At 35.0% G+C, this 14,177-nt stretch overlaps 1 long non-coding RNA gene across 1 annotated transcript in view; it reads right to left on the minus strand.

Moving 5' to 3' along the window:
* Positions 1-9,984: 9,984 nt before the first annotated feature.
* LOC141386165 (uncharacterized) overlaps positions 9,985-14,177 on the minus strand; it is an 18,642-nt gene continuing 14,449 nt past the window's right edge. Inside the window, exon 3 of the long non-coding RNA XR_012407576.1 lies at positions 9,985-10,295. This is a non-coding gene — a long non-coding RNA (uncharacterized lncRNA). The remainder of the gene's footprint in view (positions 10,296-14,177) is intronic.

Consider the following 14,177-nt stretch of genomic DNA (forward strand, 5'->3'; position numbering starts at 1 on the left):
AATTACACATCAATGGAAAGCTTATTTATTCAGAATTAGGATCATGTTGTGATTATGTATGATTATGTCCTCAATTTCAGAAAAGTTGCCCTGGCTTTGTGATCCAAAAGAATATATATATATATATATATATATATATATATATATATATATATATATATATATATATATACACACACACACACACACACACACACACACACACACACATAGGTGACGCAGTGTCGCAGTAGGTAGTGCTGTCGCCTCCCAGCAAGAAGGTCGCTGGTTGTAGCCTCGGCTGGTCAGTTGGCATTCCTGTGTGGAGTTTGCATGTTCTTCTTGCGTTCACGTGGATTTCATACAGGTACAGATGTATTGGGTAGGCTAAATTGTCCATAGTGTATGTGTGTAAATGAGTGTGTTTGGATGTTTCCCAGAGATTGGTTGCGGCTAGAAGGGCATCCGCTGCATAAAAATGTGCTGGATAAGTTGGCGGTTCATTCTGCTGTGGCGACCCCGGATTAATATAGGGAGAATTGAAGTGAGAATTATTGAATTTGTTTGTTGTTGTTTTTTAGAAAGCAAAGAATTTTTTTTAAAAGCAAAGATTTTTTTCACACTATGTATGGTAATATTTTTTCTTCTGAAGAAAGTCCTATTTGTTTTATTTTAGCTAGAATGAAAGCAGTTTTAATTTTTTTTAAAGCCATTTTAAGGTTAAAATTATTAGCTCCTTGAAGCTATATATGTTTTTGATAGTCTACAGAACAAACCATCTTTATAAAATAACTTGCCTAATTACCCTAACCTGCTTAGTTAACTATATTAACCTAGTTAAGTCTTTAAATGTCACTTTAAGCTGAATACTGGTGTCTTGAAAAATATCTAGTCAAATATTATTTACTGTCATCATGGCAAAGATAAAAACAAATCTGTTATTAGAAAGGAGTTTTTAAAATTATTATGTTTAGAAATGTGTTGAAAAAATTACCTTATATCATGGGTTTAAATACTGTACTAATTGCGAACTGATCGAATGTGTTCCCTTATAAGCATTACTTGGAGCTTTATTTATTTATTTTTTTATAGTGTTTCAAGCCTATATACTGTAGTTTCTTTCACAGAATAATCAACTTTTTTTGAGGTCATTGGTTCAAAGTCACTTTGAACAGTATTGTCTGACAAAAGTGTGAATGTTAATAAATATAAAGAAACTGTCATTTCCAACAACCATAGCAAAATCTGTCATTACAAACCTCTATTGGATTGACTGACAGAGTTCAAGGGTGGAAAAAAAAACATTTCCTCGAAAGCTCCGACTGAGCTGAATTTCTTGGAATTACAATTCAGTGAATTCCTGTTGCCAGTTCTGAGCTCTGAATTTTGCCCAACATTGTTGTGGACACAACCTCTAAAAAAAAAAAAAAAAAAAACGCATTCAATGTGATCGGACTCCACAATAATATCCATTTTGTTGGGAAAATTTTGCTGCTGAAAATTATTGTATAAAAACTGCAGTTACAATTGATTAATTATATTACAATGTTTTAGTATGTATTATTGTTGTAGGCCCTAATAGTTATTATTGTTAGCAGTAGAATTTTATTGCAGCTCATTGTTAAAATGCTAATGTGCAGAAGTGTCATTAAAAATCATATAACCATTTTTTATTTGTTCACAAACATTTCATATAATTACTGCTGATGTCTATGTATATATATATATATATATATAGTTGACGTCAAAGGTATTAGCCCCCTTTTTTATTTAATTTTTTTTATATATTTTCCAAATGATGTTTAACAGAGCAAAGAAATTTTCACAGCATGTCTGATAATATTTTTTCTTCTAGAGAAAGTCTTATATGTTTAACTTTGGCTAGAATAAAAGCAAATTATAATTTTTTTAAACAACATTTTAAGGACAAAATTATTAGCCCCTTTAAGCTTTTTTTTTTTTTTTTCGATAGTGTCCAGAACAAACCATCATTATACAATAACTTGTCTAGTTACCCTAACCTGCCTTAACCTAATTAAGCTAGTTTAGGCTTAAAATGTCACTTTAAGCTGTATAGAAGTGTCTTAAAAATATCTAGTCAAATGTTATTTACTGTCATCATGGCAAAGGTAAAATAAATCAGTTATTAGAGATGAGTTATTAAAACTATTATGTTTAGAAATGTGTTGAAAAAACCTTCTCTGCGTGAAACAAAAATTAGGGGGAAAAAATTAACAGGGGGTCTAATAATTCTGACTTCAACTGTGTGTGTATGTGTGTGTGTGTACACACACACACACACACACACACACTCAAAGAAATAATTGTCGTAATTAATATTGATTATCATCTTTTCTGTTATCGTGCAGCCATACTTAGTGTCATCCATTTGTAATCACACTAATAAAAATTAATCTTAATATTAAGCTGCAGATTCACATCAAAATCATTTCCAGTATGTCCTTCCTAGCTTAAAATAACATGGTCTCTGCATGCTGACAAAAAAACAACAACTTTGAAAAGCGTTTACTCAGCGAAATCTGAAAATACATTTCCTCCCCATCCTATTCCTGGTGACTGCTCAATTTGTCCGAGCCCAATCTAAACCCACCAGTCAAACATAAGCATCGCACCACAGAAATTGGAGAAGCTTACAAGTTGTCTTGTGCGTCATCGACAGCCGAATGAGAGTTTTGGCAAAGAATCAATTTCAGACTGTCTCTCCTCCAGAAAGCAGAAAGGAAAAACAGCAGCGCTCTCTTTTAAAGCTTCGTTATTAAAGCCCGTTCACACATCAGAAATTCTACAGCGTGTTGATAAAAATCATTCTTCGCACTTTGTGGGAGGAGGTCAAAGCATCTCCACCCAAAGAAGGCAATATTTCTGCGCGTTGCATCACATGTAGGCAAATAACTTTGGCATGTTCTCGATGAACATATTGATTCGTGTCAAAACAACTGAACGGGCATCAGTTTTACGATGAAGGAAGCCTAAGAGAAAGGAAGAAGATCATCCGCGCTGGCTTTCAAAGAAGTTGAGGAGCTGGCGAGCTGTGGGCGTCTGAAGCAGGAACCGTTGAAGGGTATCTGCGATGACAGAGGAAAGTAATTTTGGTTGGAGACCGAAGTGACAGGAAGGACGACGTGACTTTGCTTCGCTTCTACACCTGTGAGACCAGTCGCGAGGTAAAGCACAGGTATTATCACATTCCTCCTCCTCCTCCTCTTCGTTTTCTTCTCCAAACCCTCGCCTCCACAGAGGGGGGGCTCCGGCACGCCAAGGACACGACAACAAGCAGCTCATTTATATCCTTCTCTTCTGGACAAACATGAACACAGCGGCAGTCATGTCACCCCGGAGTCAGTATAAATATGCAAACACAGAATGCGAGGAGCAAGGGCTCTGTCCGTTTACCATCTTTTTTTTTTTCAATCTCGTTTTACCTCCTCTGTGATTTGTCCTTTGCTGACTTTCCTATTTGTTGGTGGTCATTTTAACTACTGCAGTTTTGGCTATAGAGTGAAACGAGTCACATCGCAGATAAACAGAAATAATGTGCCGTTTGTTCAAATGTTTTGCACTGGATTTGAAGACTGGAAAGCACATATGGTAACACTATGGTTTTAAGGTGTCTTTGTTGTACATGTTCTATGTAATAACAACAGTGAAAATTGTATAATTACATGCTACTAACTCTAGACATAACCCTCAACCTGGCCCTAAATTTCATTAACATTCATGTAATTAATAAATATTATGGAGTATTTAAAGCAGGGGTCTCAAACTGCCGGCCCGCAGGCCATTTACGGCCCCCCTCCTCCCTCTGACCTGCAAAATATATTGAGATTTGGATTCAAAACATATATTTTTGTGCATTGCTAAAAACTTAATTTGCACAATTTTAACTGTGATTTTTCTCAATATTTCTTTTTTTTTTTTGGAACCCTTAAATTCCAGATTTTGACATATTTGTATTTCAGACAAACAGTGTCTATTTGTTTAAAAAAAGAGGCATCAATGGAAAGCTTATTTATTATTATGTATAAATTAGGGCTGTCAAATGATGAAAAAAATTACGCAATTAATCATGATTAATCACAAAAAGCTGTATTTATTACAAAAATAAAAACACAGGCATGTAAATGCCATTTGAATTTCAAAACAATCAATGCCAATAACAAACAAAAATTATTTACATGTTGGGCTACAAACACACACACACACACACACACACACACACAGTGCACACACACAGACTATGCACAGATATTGATGTTTCACAATGTTTTACACTACATTATTTGAATCTATCAAGCTTACTGTATTTTACAATGTTTATATTGTTCTACTTACATTAAATCTAAATCCTAAATATCAGAAATGCCAATAGATTGTTAAGATTTAATTAATGTCAGTTTTAATGTTATTGATTAATGCACTCGACAGATTTCATTCATTAATTTTGCCTCTGCTTTTTCCCTGGTTTATCACAGCAGAATGAAACTTGACAGATTTACATATTTTAAATTTCAGGTGGTTGGTTAAAATAATCTCTAATGGCATCTTCATCTTCGACTAATTACAAAGTCTTGTTCCAATATGTGCATTTAGAGGATTTTGCATAAAAAGCACAAGTGGATTTAGCTGGTTTTGACGCAAAAGAAAATCAACCTTGTTAAAAACCAAACAATTGTCTAAAGCAGGGGCCACCAATCTTGGTACTGGGGGGCCGGTGTCTCTACAGGGTTTAGCTCCAACTTGCCTCAACACACCTGCCTGGGTGTTTCAAGTATACCTAGTAAGACGTTGATTAGCTTGTTCAGGTGTGTTTGATTAGGGTTGGAACTCCAAGAACAAGTTTGGTGATCCCTGGTCTAAAGGGACATTTAAAAAAATAAATAAAAATTATTTATAAGCTCATGATCTTTTCATTACATATAAAACGAAAATTCTTAACCTAATCAGGGGAGCCTGATAGAAAATCTGAACTCTTTATATCTAAATAAATATTAAATAAATGATATCACTCCTATTATTATTATTCTGTTCATATTTTATTATTATTATTATTATTATTATTATTATTATTATTATTATTAAACATTTCAGTAAAACTCTAATATAAAACAACAGTGCATTAATAATGTGTAGTGATTAAATGCATTTTAAATTATGATGGATTCATCTAAAATAAACGTGAATAATATAAACATCATGAAACAGCAGCATCAGCTCAACTAACGGCATGAGTTTGGGCTGGTACGACTCATTTAGCGTGACGAGTTGCAGACGCTTGAGGGCTCTTGCTTTAAAAAACAGTCATTATTTTTTTCCAGTTAGTGGCACGAAAATTACACATTTCACCTTTTAACTTCAGGGAAACAACATACTATTTTGCGGATTGGTAAAGGTAGTGACTTTTTGTGAAGCGACACAGTCACCATGGTGATCTGCTTCCCTCCAGACACGGCAATAACGCAGCTCAGGCTTGGCCCGCGCCACTAATGCTGTAAATCAAAACAAACACAGTCCTGACAGCGCAAAAAGTTTCCTGCTCCCGGGTGACATTGTGGAGTTTTTCACTCACATTCGCATCCGTTCAATAGGGAGCTGCTCTAGAGCGATGCGCGCTGACAGCCAAGGACAGGATTGAAGCCCCAGCATCTGTAGGCCTCCTGCGGGCAGGGAGATGAAGACAGGCGGGGCCCCCTGGTACCCCCCGCCCAGGGCTTATTCCTGGCTCCAACAAAAGCCGCCCGAAAAAAGGGGATAATCAAGCTGTCACCTGAACACTGTGCCACTGAACACCAACCTTTAATCATTCCGCCAAATAACAGTAACTAAGCACTCTTTTGCACTCTTCACATTAAACGGCTCCTATTATACCTCTTTACAAAATGTAAGGTGCAAGTCTGTAGTGTCTCCAGGATGCGTCTTTAAAGTTTGATGAAAATACCTACTTTGGGGTCAGAGGAAAGTGTAAGGCCTGTCACGATAAGGAATTTACGTTGTGGAAATATTGTCTCAGAAATTGTTGTGATAAGTGTTATTATTTTCATTTTGAGATCATTTTTTTGACACTGATTATGTAATTATCAACCCAGGCTCAATCTGAAAACAAACAGCTATATACATGCAATCTCCAGAAATGAATATAGCCTATGCTGGTAATTATTGTATAACAATAATAATGCAAATAGCCTTACAAGCTTTAAAATAATTATCATTCTTAAGGTTATTTAGATTCTATAATTTGATGTTAAAAGCTAAATGTCCTATTACGTAAATGTCCAATTAAAACTTTGACACCAGTGAGGTAGAGCGTAAATGTCATTGTAAAATGATTTTAACATTTTTTTGTGAATTTGTAAATAAATACTGCATATTTTGCAATGGCAAAAACTATTGAGGTCATCTTCAATTATTGCACGATAAGCCCATGTATTGATTATTGTGACAAGCTCAGAAAGTGTGGCAGTTTTTGTACCCTGTGCCTTTATGCAAATGAGCTGGTTCTTCCCGTCCACCGTTCCCACATGCATTGTGTCAGACAAAAAGCAGTCAGTAACAGAGACGGACATGGATGAAGCAGAGATCCAGTTTTCAGTCAAAAATACCAAGTAAGGTTATTTGATGTATTTGTGGTGGAGTTTATTCAAGCCTTTCTGAAACGATGAGTTACACACAAATGCCATTACAAGGTTCGCAGTACATACACAGTCACACATTTAACTTTGCACTATTTTTGCCAAGGTTATTGATATTTATTCATTGGGATAACCCCCTTGAGATGTACCATCTCATTTTCAAGGGGGTCCCACAATTAATCACAATCACAAAGTAACAACACAAGAAGACAAAACATAATTCACAAAACATCCAAGAAACATGACATAACATCAAAAAATAATAAATAAAATAAAGTAAAAGAAAAATAATAAGAAAAAGAGAAGAAGGGGGGGGGGGTGGAGTAGTATCTCAAAGCAATTCATAAGTTTTTGATTTAGTGGCTAATTTGTATAAAATTATACGCTCTCATTATTACAATTTAGTATGAACTGCTCATCCCCCAATTGAGGGTTGGGTTAAGGGAAAGGGTTGAGTGCCATGCCTCCATTTAAATATCCTACATTTTTGCACAAATAACCACTTAACTGAAAAAACATAAAACTGTTATGCTTCCTTGTGAGGTAGGGCTGGTTTTACGGTAAATGTGATAGCATACAAGCTAATATACACTGCTATATACATTTTGATACTATACAACAAAAAATAAATAAAAACAATAAACGTCCACAAACCATGACTCCTGTTGTGTGTTTTGTATATTGTTGTACTGACACTATGCAGTTATGGCAATTCCAGTGGTTATGAATTAGTATTTCCAGGTCTAAAAAACATGACCATATAACCCCAATTTTATCCTCCTTACACTGGCTGCCTGTTAAGTTCTGTATTGATTATACAATATTGCTTCCTACCTATAAAGCTTTAAATAGTCTAGATACTATTTATCTAACCAACCTTCTGTCTCGCTACAATCCAACCCGCTCTTTAAGATCTCAGAACTCAGGGCTTCTGATAGCACCCAGAATATCAAAGTCCACTAAAGGAGGTTGAGCATTCTCATTTATGGCTCCTAAACTCTGTAATAGCCTTCCTGATAATGTTCAAGGCTAAGACACACACTCTCTCTCTCTTCACGTTGCGGAGGGCCTCAAAAGTTTAAAATTAAGAGACTTCTTGTGTTTATTTCACTCCAATATGAGAGTGGAAACACTAAACCTACACATTTCTCTCCAAACAGCTTCCAAAAGTTGATTTTGCATCATACAGTAAGTGCCCAAAAATATTAAGATAGTAATTTTGCGGTCATTCGGATTTCAATGAGGAAGAACCAAAAGTTTTGTAGTGCTCCATTGTCTGTTTTAAATGCCGGCCTTTTTTTAGTCCAAGGTCAAAACTTTGGAGAGGTGAGAGGAGAAAAAGAGTATTCAGATGATGAAATCTGTTCTAATTACTGCACAAATCAAATTCTCAGAAGGCTTCCACACTAATTTTGCGCTCGGCTCCATTTATATTGACATAGATTTCTCTAATGAAATAATAAGAGTACTCCCACGCCAAGACACTTTGTCCCACAGATGGATCCACGTGTAGATAATTGGATATAAAACTAGAGATCTCCTGGCCTGAAAACACTCTTCCGCCGTAAACTCACTTTTCACACAAGTCTGCTAAGTAATTAAACCAGACACAGATTCTCACCTGCGATCTCTGCACTTTGCGTGAGGAACTCAACTTTAATGTGCGTCATTACTTCTGTCACTTTTGGAAACTGAAACCGAATGGTCACTTGCATTGTCTAGCCAAGCTTTATGCAAAGAATAAAATAATCTGCCCTTTTCATTGTTAGGTTTTAATTGCAATTAATTATGTTTAATATGTTGTACTCTATTGCTTCTTTTATGGAGGGAAAATCAGCAAATCAGTTCAATGTGTATGATTGTGTTCCTTCAGTGCTTTGCAGTTTAGTATTTAAAGGGCAGAATTGGGCCAATTATTGGAACAAGCTTTTCATTTATATTTAGTTTAATTTGAACATAAAATAGATGATTTGAGAGGACAGACTGTTTGGAGGTTGTAATTTTTTTAAGTTTGAAAACTTTTTCTTTATTATTATTATTATTATTATTTTAAATACTATTATTATGGAAACAGTGAAGTTGTGAGATTTTATGTAGACTTAGAATATATATATTTTTTATATTATTATTATAGAAACCGTAAAATTCTGAGATATATCTTTTTTTTTAGATTTAGAATGTCATATTTGTACTATTATTGTTATTCATTCATTTATTTTCTTTTCAGATTAGTCCCTTGTTTAATCTGGGGTTGCCACAGTGGAATGAACCATCAATTTATCCAGAAAATGTTTTACGCAGCAGATGCCAGCCGCAAGCTGCAACCCATCACCATAAAATTATTATTATTATTATTATTATTATGGAAACACTGGAATTGTAAGATTTTATTTAGATTTAGAATAGCCTGTACTCAAAAGATAAGTATTAAAATGTAATTTATTCTTGCAATTCAATGCAGAATTTTCAGTAACCATTAATGCAGACTTTAATGTCCCTCAATCCTTCAGAAATCAGAAGTTGTATTTTAAATTAAAAGAAATATTTATTATTTAGTTCATAATAATAAAATATTAGGATTATGAAATACAATACAAATTTCGTGCTACATATTTGGATCAAGGCACTAATCAAATAAAAATATAAATATTAATTAGACCGGACTTTAATAATAAATAGGCTAAAACACTCACCAAAAAATAAATAAATAAATAAATAAAAATACATATAATGAAATAATAATAATAATAATAATAATAATAATAATAAATTATGCCTAATACACAAAACTTTAATAACAAATAGGATAACAAACTGGATACTTATATTACATTATATTATTATTATTACTATTATTACCATTATTATGATTATTCATTCATTCTCTTTTCGGGTTGGTCCTTTTATTAATCTAGGGTCGCAACAGCGGAATCAAAAGCCTATTATTATTATTATTTATTTATTTATTAGACACCGAACTTTAACAATAAATAAGCTAAAACACTCACCAAGTGAAAAAAATAAATAAATAAAAATAAAAAATAAAAAAATAATAATAATTTATATTAAATTATGCCCAATACATCAAACTTTAATACCAATTAGGCTAATATTAATAATAATAATAAAAATAATAATAATAAACAATAATAGTTTATGCCTAATTTCCCTCCAAAAAAGTCATTATTGGCAGTCATTTTATAACAGACCTGGGTGCAAATTGTGTTCCTAAAAATCCAACAGCCAGTTGATAACTATTTATTGTGTATTATGTATTTTGGCAAATTTTTATGCAAGTATACCAGTATCCTCTCCTCTGCACCAGCCATGAAATTTTCCTAAAAGTAACACTGCGCTTTCATAACACAAAAATCTCTTTAATCACGAAAGATCAAGAAGTATGCGATTCCTCGTGATATGACCTCTTTAATTCCAGCTGTTCTCAGAGCAGGATCCTGAGTCAGTTTCTGGGCTACAGTTAGCAGGGGTCAGCGTGAGCCACAGCACTTCTGCTTCTTCCCTCCTCAGCGCCAGGGCTTTTAACAGCTCTTTCTGCTCCGCTAATGATTTCTCCAAGGGCCTGTGTGGCTCTCGTGCTCCCATCCCCTTGGGGAGAAGGTCTAATAACTCCACTCACTGTCCCACTGTGCATGACTGTAAGAGTCAGGCCTTCGGAGAAAAAAAAAAAAGAAGCGGTCACAGAAACGACAATGGGTTGCTTGCAATGGGAACGGGTGCACCTGGATTGATTAAAGCCCCATGTTCAGGTCCGGTACATTTACATTTACACATTTATCAGAAGCTTTTGTCTAAAGTGACTTACAGTTGAGGAGACATTCAGCAATTCAATAAGAGGAAATACACACAAGAAGTCATGGATATATTAATTTACTTATTTGTAGGGATGCACCGATCCCGATACTTGGATCGGATATCGGTTCGATACCGCATATTTTTGCTGGTACCAATCCAAGTCCGATCTTGTGCATATTGTGTGTTTATAAGCCAACAAAGCCATGAAGGTAGCCTATTATAGTGCACTAGAAAATTGTCATTTAGGCCTACTATATCCCAAAGGTTCCGAAGTTATTCTATCGTTTAATGTGAAGTATACTCTCAGAAATAAAGGTACAGGAGCTGTCACTGGGGCAGATCCTTTTCAAAAGGTACATATTTGTACCTGAAGGGTCCATTATGGTACCTCAAAGGTACTTTGTAGGTACATTTGGGCACTAATATGTACATTCGAGGTACCACTGTCGACTCTTTGGATACAGATAAATATTCACATGGTTAAATTCATGTTCAGTTCAGTATCCGCCCCCCATTAAGCTGCCTGTATGCCTGTATGGGTTTCAACCAAGGTTTCAACAAGGTCCACTACTGATGTAATGGGGGCGGGTACTTTTACTTTTCACTGCTACAGTCCCTCACCTCTGCTCGTGTTTAATCCAAACTAAGATCAGCGCGGTGTTTCTTAGGGCAGGTTTTTATCCTTCATTCATGTTGAGAGATTGAGTTGGTCAACTTGAAAAAGGGAATATGTCTTGACATAACCCACAAAGACGTGACTTAGTAAAGCGTTAAGTTGTTTATCATTTTAAACGTTGCATTAGTCTGAATGTAAATCCCCTCGTCAGGCAGAGCTGGAGCAAGCAGCGTGAGAGAGTGGACCACAGCGCATTAAACAAAAGATATCAACAAATGAAAAATACACAACTTAAGACACTTAAATGCTTGTATTTGTTGCATTTGCACCAGCTCTGAGATACTCGTCCACTTTATGCATTGGGTTAAATTAGGCTGTCCAGTATCTGTATACAGTCCGTTCCTACCATGGTTGAAACCCATACAGGCAGTCAGGCAGCATAATACAGAAAGTGGAGCAAAGCACATCAAACGATCGATAATTAAAAGGGGAAACAAAAAAAATATTATACATATATACATATATATATATATATCGAAAAACTGCATCCTGATATGCATTGATCTATTGACTATTGAAAAGTATATATATATATATATATATATATATATATATATATATATATATATATACTTTTATATTCTGATACTTGTATTTGCACCTCTTCCACATCAACAACTTCACGCATTGGGTTAAATTACGCTTTAAAGTCTCCGCGTTCACTCCTTTACATCCATTACACACTCTACATCGACATTCCAAGATGATGCCGCCCTAGGTCAAAAATCTATCGTAAAACATGCCGTTTTCTTCTAAATGATCACATTAATCGAGTCCGTTTAATATACTTTCCTTAAAGTGGAATCCAATGTACAAAATAATGTAAACTTGACTTGTGCTTCACTTCCCTTTTAAAACTAAAACATATTAGTGTAAACTGGGCCTAAGAGTGCTAGAGAGTGTTTGTTTTTTGAAAGAAAGAGAGAGAGAGAGAGAGAGAGAGAGAGAGAGAGAGAGAGAGAGAGAGAGAGAGAGAGAGTTTCTACAGGTGGTTTGTCAACCCCACTCACCTTTGTGAGGCACACTCGGAATTTATAGTATTTAGATGTTGGTTTGTGGTGGGGTTTAGAAAAGAGGTCTTGGTTAGTAGTGATAGGTTTGGAGGAGTCCTGCCAAGAAGAAAGAGGGAAAACGTTTCTCTACAGAAAAGAAAGCAGCTCGATAGGCACCGATATTAGGCACATGGCGGCATATCTAATAGCCATTAAGCAGCAGGACGAAGTGATGTTATTAACGGAGACGCCGACGGTCACATTTTAGAGTACTCAGAAGTCTGTTAGCCGCGGATGACCACCTGGCATTCACGATTTAGCAATTAATAAGGAACAGTTCAGTCATAAGCATGCCTCCAGTTGTGGGATTGAGGGCCGGTGGGGACCGATGAGCACTTAATGATTGCTATTCTGGCCTCCGCTGAGATGGCGAGTGCTTCCATTTAGCCTTTATATGAAGAGTACAGCATGCAGTGAGGAAGGCAGTGAAGGTAATTGGACCAGATCAGAACCTCCGGACTTGAGGGCTGAATATGCTTCACCTCAGTGTGTGTGTGCCAGATCAATGCATATCAGGATGCAGCTTTTCTTTTTTTTTTTTTTTCGGCAACTATAGCTCTTCGCTGCTTTTGTTTACCCTTCAATCAAGCCTGAAAGGTGATGCAACAAATAATTTCCTGGATTGTGCCGGTGTCGATGATTTAGGTGCTTACAATCAGACGGAGCGAGACAGGCCTCCCTGATAATATCGAGCTCTTTACCGGGACGTCAGCACCGGTAATGAAGAATGACTGTCAGCTAACCTCATTGAAGAGTCAGACACCATCTCAAGAGGATCGGAAATGGTTCTCCAAGCTTCTTAGTCTCTGTTTTTTGGTTTAGAAGCATCAATAGAGTGCTCAGGATATGATGTGTTTTGTAGTCAGAAAGCCATTTTTTAAATGGGTTTTTGGGTAAATGCCTGAATTTCAATCTCTTTTTAGGTTTTCTTTCAGAATATATAATGCATAAATAATGGCAACTTTGTGGTTATATATAGTTAAAGTGAAAATTATTCGGCCTTCGATGAATTTGCTTTTCTTTTTCAAATATTTGCCAAATTATGTTTAACAGAGCTTGGAATTTTTCACAGTATTTACTTTGGAGAATGGCTTGTTTGTTTTATTTCTGCTAGAATAAAATCAGTTTTTAATTAAAAAAATAAAAATTGTCTTGATTTTCTACAGAACAAACTACACAAAAATAAAATGACTTGCCTAATTACTCCAACTTGCTTAGTTAACCTAATTAACCTAATGTCACTTCAAATGTCACTTTAAGCTAAATACTAGCATCTTGAAAAAATATCTAGTAATATATTATTTACTGTCATCATGTCAAAGATAAAATAAACCAGCTATACATTTTTTTTTTTATTGAATCTATTACGTTTGGAAATGCATCTTTCCATTAAATAGAAATGTGTAGGGAAAAAAACATACGAGGGAGCTCATAATTTTGACTTCAACTTTACATGAGGTCTAAATTGTACTAGAGGTTGTCAATAGCCCCATTTAACACATATCAGGTACATCTCAACATGTGAAAGAGTTTCTCTATATGTTTTCAACGAAGTTGTTCACAATACTGAATCCACAGAGTTTGTAAAGCAGTCAAATGTTTACAAATACAAGCGCAGCCGTTTAGAGCTCATTTCTGGTTAATAATGTCAGAATTTACCTGTATTTTTGAGTGGATGTGTGAATGGTCTTTTCCGGACAAAAAATCCCTAATGTCCTCGCCTGTGTGAACAGCACTTGCAGTAAAGTCGTTCTATAAATTTTTCAGATATTTACCAGTATCACTGTGTGAAAGGGTCTAATGACATTATTTATTTATTTATTTATTTATTTATTTATTTATTTATTTATTTATTTATTTATTTATTTATTTAATTATTTTTTATTTTTATTGATTCAATCCTAACTAAAGAGTCTGCTAGGCTAGGGGTTCTCACTTTAATTAAAGTCAATTAAATTTTATTTTTATTTTTATCCAAGTTAATTCCTTCAGGACCCACATTTCAGAACA

This window comes from Danio rerio, chromosome 6 (assembly GCF_049306965.1).
Source record: "Danio rerio strain Tuebingen ecotype United States chromosome 6, GRCz12tu, whole genome shotgun sequence".
Taxonomy (NCBI): Eukaryota; Metazoa; Chordata; class Actinopteri; order Cypriniformes; family Danionidae; genus Danio; species Danio rerio.